The sequence below is a fragment of the Gadus morhua genome, chromosome 19 (assembly GCF_902167405.1).
Source record: "Gadus morhua chromosome 19, gadMor3.0, whole genome shotgun sequence".
In the NCBI taxonomy this organism is placed as follows: Eukaryota; Metazoa; Chordata; class Actinopteri; order Gadiformes; family Gadidae; genus Gadus; species Gadus morhua.
Genome location: NC_044066.1, coordinates 17,753,224 through 17,763,223, shown reverse-complemented (window position 1 = coordinate 17,763,223; position 10,000 = coordinate 17,753,224).

Below are 10,000 nucleotides of genomic sequence, written 5' to 3'. Positions count from 1 at the left end.
CACACACACACACACACACACACACACACACACACACACACACACACACACACACACACACACACACACACACACAGTTAAGTCAGTGGCACAGCAAGGCATTATGGGTAAACAGGAAGTGTCGCTCAGCTGTGCCGTCGAGGGTGCAGTTTCATTTCCTGGCTGGCGGGCAGAGTGAATCGAGAAGTGTGTCCATACATAAATCATGTCGCCCACTCGCCCCCCCCCCCCCACCCAACGCACCAGACACCCCCCCCCCACCCCCCTTTCCATCCGCTTGATCCGAGATGTGACAGCTAACACTCAAAGCTCACTGCCACAGCGGATAAATCACAGAGTTTGTCCCTCTGTGAATCAAGAGCCGGCTGTCAGTGGAACCACCTGAAAGCCAACGGGTTTACGGCAGCGGAGCCTGCTCTCTCCGAGACGCCCCGCGATTAGACTTGATTGCCTCGTACGGCGCAGTCTCTGCCCTGTGCCGGGGATTTCAATACGGCCCTGCCCGTGTTCCCGCTCGTCGACGGGGAAAAGAGCTGCAATTTCGAGTCTAGTGGTTTCGGCCCCTTAGTTTCCTGACAAAACGTTCACGGATGCTGTGAAGATTCAGATTGAAATTGAAAATCGCAAATTTGCGTCCTAGGTGCTTCCTGCAAACCAAACGAAAAAAGGGACACAAAGTGAAGAGGTGAACCAGCTGCTTCACAATGGGAAATTGCCTACCCACGGGCATTCATCGAAAAGGCACGACTTGGCAACGGTTTTGTCTGTGTGAGGTCGTACCATCGCATTGGCTTCCAAGGACACTGGAGAATAGAATGGATATACATTGATAAACACAAACTATTAGCTGATTGAACCCAATAAATAAACACTAATCTATTATATCGAGGCAGCATTACAGACAATCCTCTCAGCCTTAGGTTCTGGTGAGAAAGCCGTGTGTGTGTTTAGACTGATTGAAGCCCCCAATACTTCCGAAACGGGGATTCAGTTAATCAGGCAGAAACCTCTAATGCACCGTCCAGTCCATTGGAGGGATGCTCGCCCTTCCTTATGTCCATAACATATGAGGAAGCTTCCGGATCCCATTCCACACAGCCGTCCCACGCGACCCTGACCTGGAAACCAGCCTGTAGAGTCAATAGATGGATGGACGGATTACCGGGGAAACAGCTCGGCAAAGAGGGAGATTAGTAAATGCAGCATCAACAACTCCCAGCATCTATGTTGCCAGTAGCACACGCACACACGCACACACATCTGAACACACACAGACACACACACACAAACGCAGATGAGCACACACACATGCACACAGATGAGCACACACAGACACACACACACACACACACGCAGATGAGCCCATACACACACACACACACACACACACACACACACACACACACACACACACACACACACACACACACACACACACACACACACACACACACACACACACACACACACACACACACACACACAAAACGTAATTTACATTCACTCCGCGGTAACGACGTGCGACTTTCCCCCACATCCTTAAATACATAAAACATATATTGAATCTGTGATCGGGCCGGCTGCAGATCCTCTCCCCGGAGGAGCTGGGTGTCTTCATCGCTGCCACTGCTCTATAATTCATGGTCAGGTGTTCTGCTGTGGACCCATACAGCCCAGCGGTGTGTAGTCTACAGAGGGCCGGCGCATTAAGGCCCGGGACACGGGCCTGTGGCTGGGGGGGGGGACGACTGCGTCTGTACACCTGTTCTGTGTAACCTCAAATATTAAACGGTGAATATGGGGAGGCAGTCGGGAGAGAGATGTTTGCTAGGAGCCCTCTTCAAGGCTCTTTATCCGTTCCTTTTGCTGCTCTGCCTTTATTGCGCCGTTGGTACTTCTGTCAGGGCTACGCCATTCACAGAGGGGCCGCAGAACACTTCAATTATGTCAACATGCCTAACGAACGCCATTGAGAGATGCGTAAAGCTCCATGTAGGTCATGCTAATGATTGTGCTGCACTGCTTTGCTGATCAATCATGATGCGGTGTATAGGTGCCTCTCGGGGGCCGGTTCGCGCTGTGAATAGGCTTAGCACGCGCCAATGTCCGCTGCACTCCAGCAGTGTACATACACAGCTCCCACCTTTGATGTTTGCTGCTGGAGACACGAGCGCATCAAACAGAGGGTCCCGTGTGCGTCGCCCGGAGCCAAACGCACTGCTGCGGCACTCTGCGTTCTCAAGGTAACACCTTCAACTCTGCACCATTGGAAGTGCAGATGTTCTTCCAGCGGGCTATTAACCACGCAATTACGGACCCAACCATAAAACGAAGTGCAGTACATCAAATGTGAAACCTTGAGGAAACAATAAGAGCAGCGCTCGATATTCTTCTTTGTGTTCGTGGTATCTCCACACACACACACACACACACACACACACACACACACACACACACACACACACACACACACACACACACACACACACACACACACACACACACACACACACACACACACACACACCCTCCATACTTAAAACAAAGTACAACATTAGCATTTCCCATTGTGGGCCCGCTGTGGCGCGCTCCCCTGCGCTGCCGATTGTTCTGAAGAAATACAAAGGCCCTGTGTTAGCATTATCCCGGAGAAAACTTTTACCAGGTGGACAGGGACGATGTTGGGGGAGTTTCAGCTCTGTGTCGCTGCCAGAACGAGGCAGAACACGGTGCCTTGTAGCTGAAATCAATACCGCGCGCTGCCGGCGCAGGTGCCCACATTCATATGCTAATGCAGTTTCTTTTTTGGCCTTTATATGTATTCGGCCCCGCAAATGTGTGTGCATGCCTGGGTTTTTGCGATACCTTAGGCGGTGTGTGGAGTCTGGAGAGGCCTGGGCTCGTGAAGTTTGTGCCCATTGAGATGCTCAGTACACAATCCCACTCTGTTGGACCTGCGGTAGCCTGGTAGTGCTCCCGGGCACGGTGTCAGGACGTCAGGGACGGCTAACCTTACAGTGCAGAATTTTGAAGCAGATATTTAATAAAAACAAATATAAAAAAGCTTGTAATACAGAACTGTTTAAAACTTTACAGTTTAATAAAAACGCTTTAAGATCTTTAAATACTTTTTTTTTTAATGAAGAATGTTGTCAAATCTGTAAGGGAGAAAATGTTTCTGTTACATTCATGCGCGATACTTCCTGCTTCGGGTCACACTGCCGCTGAGGGGAAAATACTTTTCTGGGATTATTGCCATAACCTCCATTATGTCACACAATAAAAGGAAAACCATTTTCTCTTCTCTATAACAGGATTTCCCATCTTGCAAGTGCTCTAATACCGCTCTCCGCGTCTCTCTTGGCAAAACGACCGGCGCTTTAACTCACCGACCACCGTGAGCAGCCACCCCATCAGGCCCCCTTCCAAAAACACACGCCCTATAGACGTCCACGGCAGGCCCTGCCAACTCACTCCGTCCCCTGGCTCACACGGGAGTTCTGAAGAGGCGGGCAAAGGGCAGGAGGTGGAGGCCGGTCAGCCAGTCAGCCAGTCAGCCAGTCCGCCAGTCAGCCAGTCAGCCAGTCAGCTGCCTGCTGCTCTGCTTTAGAAGGTTCCTATTTTCTGGGGTCCACCATACACAGGATATCGACAGCCCTGCCTGCCGATACCCTGTGGCTTCACAGCCACATCCCTGGTGTCATCTGAGCTTGTTTGAAAGTGATGGTATCAACAAAGAATATAGGCGTTTATTTCCAAAGACTACTGGTACACAGGGGTTATATAAAACAGTACTGACAGTCTGCTCCATACAATGTGTGGAGAGGGTTCCGTGCAGCTTGCACATAACAGACAAAAACTTTTTCTTTATTTGATAGAAGAGTTGCTTGGAGCCATATATTCTTTATAGTTATTGATTTTGAATTTGGATATCTGGGGTTCTTCATTTTCTGTGAGTTACTGGGATAAAGTTACATCTTTATTTCTCTGTTATTTTTATTGTCCATTGAGTCATATTTCTTCTAACAAATTTCTATTAACCTGAAACTTGTGAGTTTGAAACAACCGTTTCATGACTTTCAGCAGCATTGCAAAAGTATCTGTACACACAAAACATTGATTGTGGTTTAGTGGGTCGGTTGTGATGTCTATAGGGAAGCTTTTGATTTTTCACCGTACAACGCAAACCGAGACGCATCCCTTCTTCTACCTGAAACAGATCCACCCTCATCTTACTCAGTTGTGTCATCATCTCACACCTGGCCTGTCTAGACTCCGTTTGTCTCGGCAGCCCAGCTGCTGTTGTACGGGGACGTGCGTCTCCGGTACAACAGGGCTTGAAGCTCTGATTCCATTACAACAGGACTCGAAGCTCTGATTCCATTACAACAGGACTTGAAACTCTGATTCCATTACAACAGGACTTGAAACTCTGATTCCATTACAACAGGACTTGAGAGCTTCAAGGTGCGTCTTTAACTGATGACCCTCTTGTCTTGAGTCACTGACACAACAACAAACAAACACTTATTGTATTTTTCTGTTATAGCATACAGTTAATTGTGATTGAACGAACACAACCAATGATATCCACGAAGATGAATTTGGTTTGATGCTCAATATTCCCTTCTTTGCATCCTAATCTCAATAGCGCATTGAGAGCTGATTATTTGAAATCAGTCTTGTAAACACATTGGACAATGATTCACACATATTGCCCCGAATGTCACACAATGTCCTTGATGTCTGACAAAAACTGTGTTGAATGCCACGATCACCGATTTAATAGTGTGAAATGTTGTCTTTAGACCAAGACAAACTGAAAGTAATCTGTCCCATTTCAACAAGCTATTTTGAAGTATTTTACCAAAAAAAATACTAGGTGATAAAAAAAATACTACGTAAAACTAATACCTACTTTACAAGAGAATATTGTCAAACTAAAACACCTTTTGGCATTTGACCTCCGTTCACTAACCGTGACATTGCACTCTGTAGGGCATCACTGTACCCAAGCAGCCAGCCGGTGCGATAGATTAAGATTTCCTTGTTAATAGAGATCTTTGAATTTAATTACAATGTCATCTCAACCCCTGTGTCCCATGATGGATACAGAATTCCTAATTAATGGAAATGACACCAGCACTAATTAAAATTAAAAACACACATTATGAAATATATAGGTCAGCGCTATTACTTTATTACCTGACATTTGGTCATTGTCACGATGAAATGCTGCAAGTTGATGCGTTATTAGCTTGATTATTATTTTTTGCAGGTACCTTTTACAGGTGCAGCAATAATGTAATCATATATTATGGATGATTGAATTAGATAGCGTGCAGACTAAGACGACACGCCTACTCTGGGTTAATAAAGGTCAACCTGATAAAACACATTATTCTTTATCAGTTTTATTAGTCCCTGCAGCGTCTCAGTCCATCCATTCTCCACATGGACGGCCCCCCCACCCGTGCTGCTACCTAACCATGCCTCGCCTTGTCTTACACATACACCCCACCCTGCACCTCCTCCTCCTCCTCACCATCTCTTGTGTTCACCTCCTGTGCTGCTCCAGCACTCACGTGCCCCCACCAAGCACAGTCTGACTCATTGCGTGCCCGGATCCTTTGAGCATAACGGCCTTAACACTTTCAGCCACCATCAGTCCCCCTCTTCCTCTATTTTCTTCTCCCCAACCCTCCATCTTTTCCATCATCAGGTCTCTCTCTCTCTCTCTCTCTCTCTCTCTCTCTCTCTCTCTCTCTCTCTCTCTCTCAATTTAATAAATCTCTCGCCGGGTTGTGGAGTGGTTGGGGGCGAGGTAGGAGGTTGAGCAGTCATCGTCCTCCTCCACCTCCTAAAGTCGGCGTATTATTGGGCCTTTAGCCTGGGTTCAAACATCAAACGCTCTCTCTGCTATAAGCACGGAGCAGCGAACAGTGAGAACACCTCTTTGATTCGTACCATCCGAGGATTGCACGCTGTTGGAGTGGAGTACAACGGAATAGAGACGCCCGACTCACCAGGGCCTGTACACAGAGGCTTCAGTCCAAACATAGCGTCCACGGTGTAAGAAGCAATCCCATGTAGAGGGAGAAAACCTTGTGTTCAGGAGCTTAAACAATCCACTCACTGTTGAGACACTAAATCAATGGTAAAGAAATGTGGGCTTTTTTTGCTAGCCTAGACAAACAGAGAGTTATGACACAGACGGGGGTTATATTACACTGTTAAAACTAAAGAAATACCCTGCGTTCACCTCCGCACTGTACTCGCGCAAATACAGTGCAAGTTCCCCATAGAATCAATCGTTATGTCTTATTTGAAGCTGCTGGTATCCAGCAATAGGGCCAGCACCGCTATCGGAAGCCCATAAAATGTATTTCCTAGACACAAACAGACCCAAAACATCACCCCGTTTAAACTGCAGCAGAACTTAAGATTCCAGCCACCTAGGGTGACCAGGTGCCCGCTTTATGCGGAACTGAACTGCAATTTTATACCGTGTCCCAAAAGTCAAACCACTACGGTACAGAGGTTTTTACCAAAATCAGTTTTCATCCAATGGCTGTGAAGGAAGAGGGGAAGGCAGGCGTCACGGGGCTGTGTCTGACGTCAATCAAACCGTGCACGCCTGGGTCAAGTGCAGGTGATCCTGTCACTGTGTCTGTTAGGGCCAACAGGGAGGGTTGAGAATATAGACCGTAAAGAGTTAGGTGGACTATGTTGTACCACAGAGAGAAGGAGTGGCAACTACATCGAAGATCAAGACTGGGACAAATATCCCACGGAAGGAAGAGGAAGTGAACCTGCACATGTGAGGATGTTTATTATCAAGTTGAAAAGATTCTATCAAAAGTGGTATTGGTAACGTGTCCTGCATTTATCCGTTGCAGTATTTGTTATTTGTTTGTTGGCGTTGTGTTAATGTGTTTGGTCGTATTTTTTCCGTGTAGACATCACAATAAAATACAAAACAGAAGCAAAACTACAGGTACCAGGATTAATTCAAACTCTTGTTAAATTTGCTTTTTAGACTTTTAAGAGGGAGAGAGCGAGAGAGGGCGAGAGCAAGAGGGAGAGCGAGAGAGAAGCTACAAAACCTACTCCCTTTGTTTTGTTGGGTTTTCTCTCGTATTTTTCTGTTTATCCGTTGCGGTATTAGTTATTTGTTTGTCGGTGTTGTGTTAATGATGTGTTTTATAGGGGTTTTTTTTCCATGTAGGTGTTAAAACAAATCCCAAAACAGAATCAGAACTACCGGTGCCAGGATTAATTTCAAACGCACGTTTTCCACCTAAACCCCCGTTAAATCAGCCCCCGATAGCCCAGATGTGGCAGGGGTTTTCGCCACTCCACTGTAACCTTGCCCCCCTGGGATGCTTCCATTAAGAGAAAATACCTCCATAAGCAACCCCCCCTGGAGCCAGGGGCTCCATCAGAAGCCGCCCTTGGGCAGACCTTGTCAGGAACCCGAGCCCCGTCCCAGCTGGTCCGCCCTGACCCGCTGTGAGCACACTCTGACCCTGCTGGACCCAACACAGCAGCACTGACCCTGAGAGGAGGAACCACTGCACCACCGCTTCACACCGACTGAGAGCACGAGAAAGAAAGAAAAAGCTGGGATGGGAATTAACGCTCGCCTCAGGTTCCCCCACCTCTGCGCTAACGAGGGGAAGATTGTTTCCGATAGCGAAGGACATCAATAAAGTTGGTGCAAGTGGCTGTTAGTGAGTTGTTTTTGTGTTTTCTCCAGCAGCCCTGCAGCCTTACAGGGTTCAGCGCCCTCCCTGACAGAGCTGTTGATACCTGGACGCAATGCTGGCTGCTAGTTAGCGCTGGGGAATAGCTGTTCTGTCTTCTCCTTTCTCAAAGCAGAGAAAGAAATACCTCAATGTTTCCCCTTTTCTCCATCCGTCTGAGTAAGCTGTGCCGTTTTGGGGGATTTCAAATTTAGCCCGACATATCAGTGCTTTTGAATTAGCTTTTTAGACTTTTAATATAGTCTTGTTATCCGTCATGTGCAAATGGTGGATAGAGAGAGATAGTTTAAACCTGCCTCAGAGGAAGAGAGAGAGCTAGAGAGCTAGAGAGCGAGAGAGAGCCGGAGAGAGAGAGCGAGAGAGAGAGAGGTAGAGAGAGAGAGAGCGTGCGCGAGAGAGGTAGAGAGAGAGGTAGAGAGAGGTAGAGAGAGAGAGAGCGTGCGCGAGAGAGGTAGAGAGAGAGAGAGCGTGCGCGAGAGAGAGAGAGAGAGCGTGCGCGAGAGAGAGAGAGAGAGAGAGAGAGAGAGAGAGAGAGAGAGAGAGAGAGAGAGAGAGAGAGAGAGAGAGAGAGAGAGAGAGAGAGAGAGAGAGAGAGAGAGAGAGAGAGAGAGAGAGAGAGAGAGAGAGAGAGAGAGAGAGAGAGAGAGAGAGAGAGAGAGAGAGAGAGAGAGAGAGAGGTTACCTGGGGATTCATGTCCTGGAGATAATTAACTGATCTATGTGAAGCAGAGCTTCGTCCGTTCCAAAGTGTCCCTAGGCTTGCCACCTCCACCCAACCCCATAACCCCACCCAGCTAGCCTCCATATATTACCAAATTCATGGAGGCGAAGATCCACACCCACACGTTACTGCAGCGCATGCATTTAATAGGAACATTGCGGCTCCCGTAACTGATTTGATTTAGGCGTTGCAACAGGTATTTAACGTGGGCCGTGAGGGCAAATCCACTTATGTAAACAATATTTAAAACGGGCTTGGTATGGGCCCATTAATATTTTACAGCTCAAGACCATGGTTATGGGTTTACGCATGGTTCCGCTTCATAAAACATTTATAATTTGACCTTGGAAGTTATTTAACGTCAGTTTATTGGAACAAAACGAATGCACCTGCAAATATACACAGGGCCACAAGAATTCGAGCAGAAGGATTTGACTTGATTCAAATCACGACGGGAATAGTGAAAAAAAAAGGCAGATCACTGGACCAACAAACACGTTATGCGGGGACCAGAATTCAGTCGTTCGCATCGAACTGCATTCGTTCGAAAAGCATAACCAAGACCTCAACGTCACCTCACATTTACACGTGTTTATGTGTTCTGACATCTTTTGATCACACCGCCATATGGCGCGACTCTTTGTTCATCAAAAAGGAAAATTCCACTGGGAGAAAATGATTTGGAAAACAACGAAAAAGGAATCTGCCATCACCCCTCCAAGAATTGATATTTCATGCATGATGGGACCCAGGCAAATCAAATTATGTTTGTATATCACCGGATTCTGGCTTGAACGCTCCTATCATAATATAGATAGCTTCTTAGCTGTCCATGCCAAGTCTCCCCCGCCCCCACCCCCCCCCCCCCTCCACCAACCCAGACGCTTCCATCTCCCCTGGGGTGTCGGGGTCCCTGTGCGTACAGGTGGGGTGTTGGTGCGTTGCCGTCGGCGACGACAGCCTCACAAGCTTACGCCGCTCTCAGAGAAAACAACCGGGGTACGGCAGGAACTGGGTGACCCTCAGAGGAGTCCCGGAGAACAAGACGCCAAAGAAAACACAGAAGAAGAAGATTGTTTCTGTTGTCGTCGCGGCCCTGAAGCACTTCAGCAGCAGCCCACATCGGTCGAGGCGATCAGTTGCAGATATAAAAGAACGCTTCGCATGTCCACGGTGGGGAAGTTGATCGGAGCACAGAGTTTATCGGAGCGTGATATCAACTCGGCTGGATGTCGCAAGTGCCGCAATGTGTCGCCGGGCTTAATTAAGGGCGCATCTCATTAAACAACTCAGAGTGTAGCTCCTTGCTTACGAGGGGCCATTAAATCTCACCTTCACCGGTCAATAGGTTTGGGTATTCCAGAGTCCTGCTACAGAGATGCCAGGGAGCCCCTCTCCCTCTGAGCTCAACTCTCCCCTGCTGCCAAGTGTGTGTGTTGGTGCGTGTGTGTGTGTGACACACACACACACACACACACACACACCCTCACAGATAAAACCACATGCCCAATAA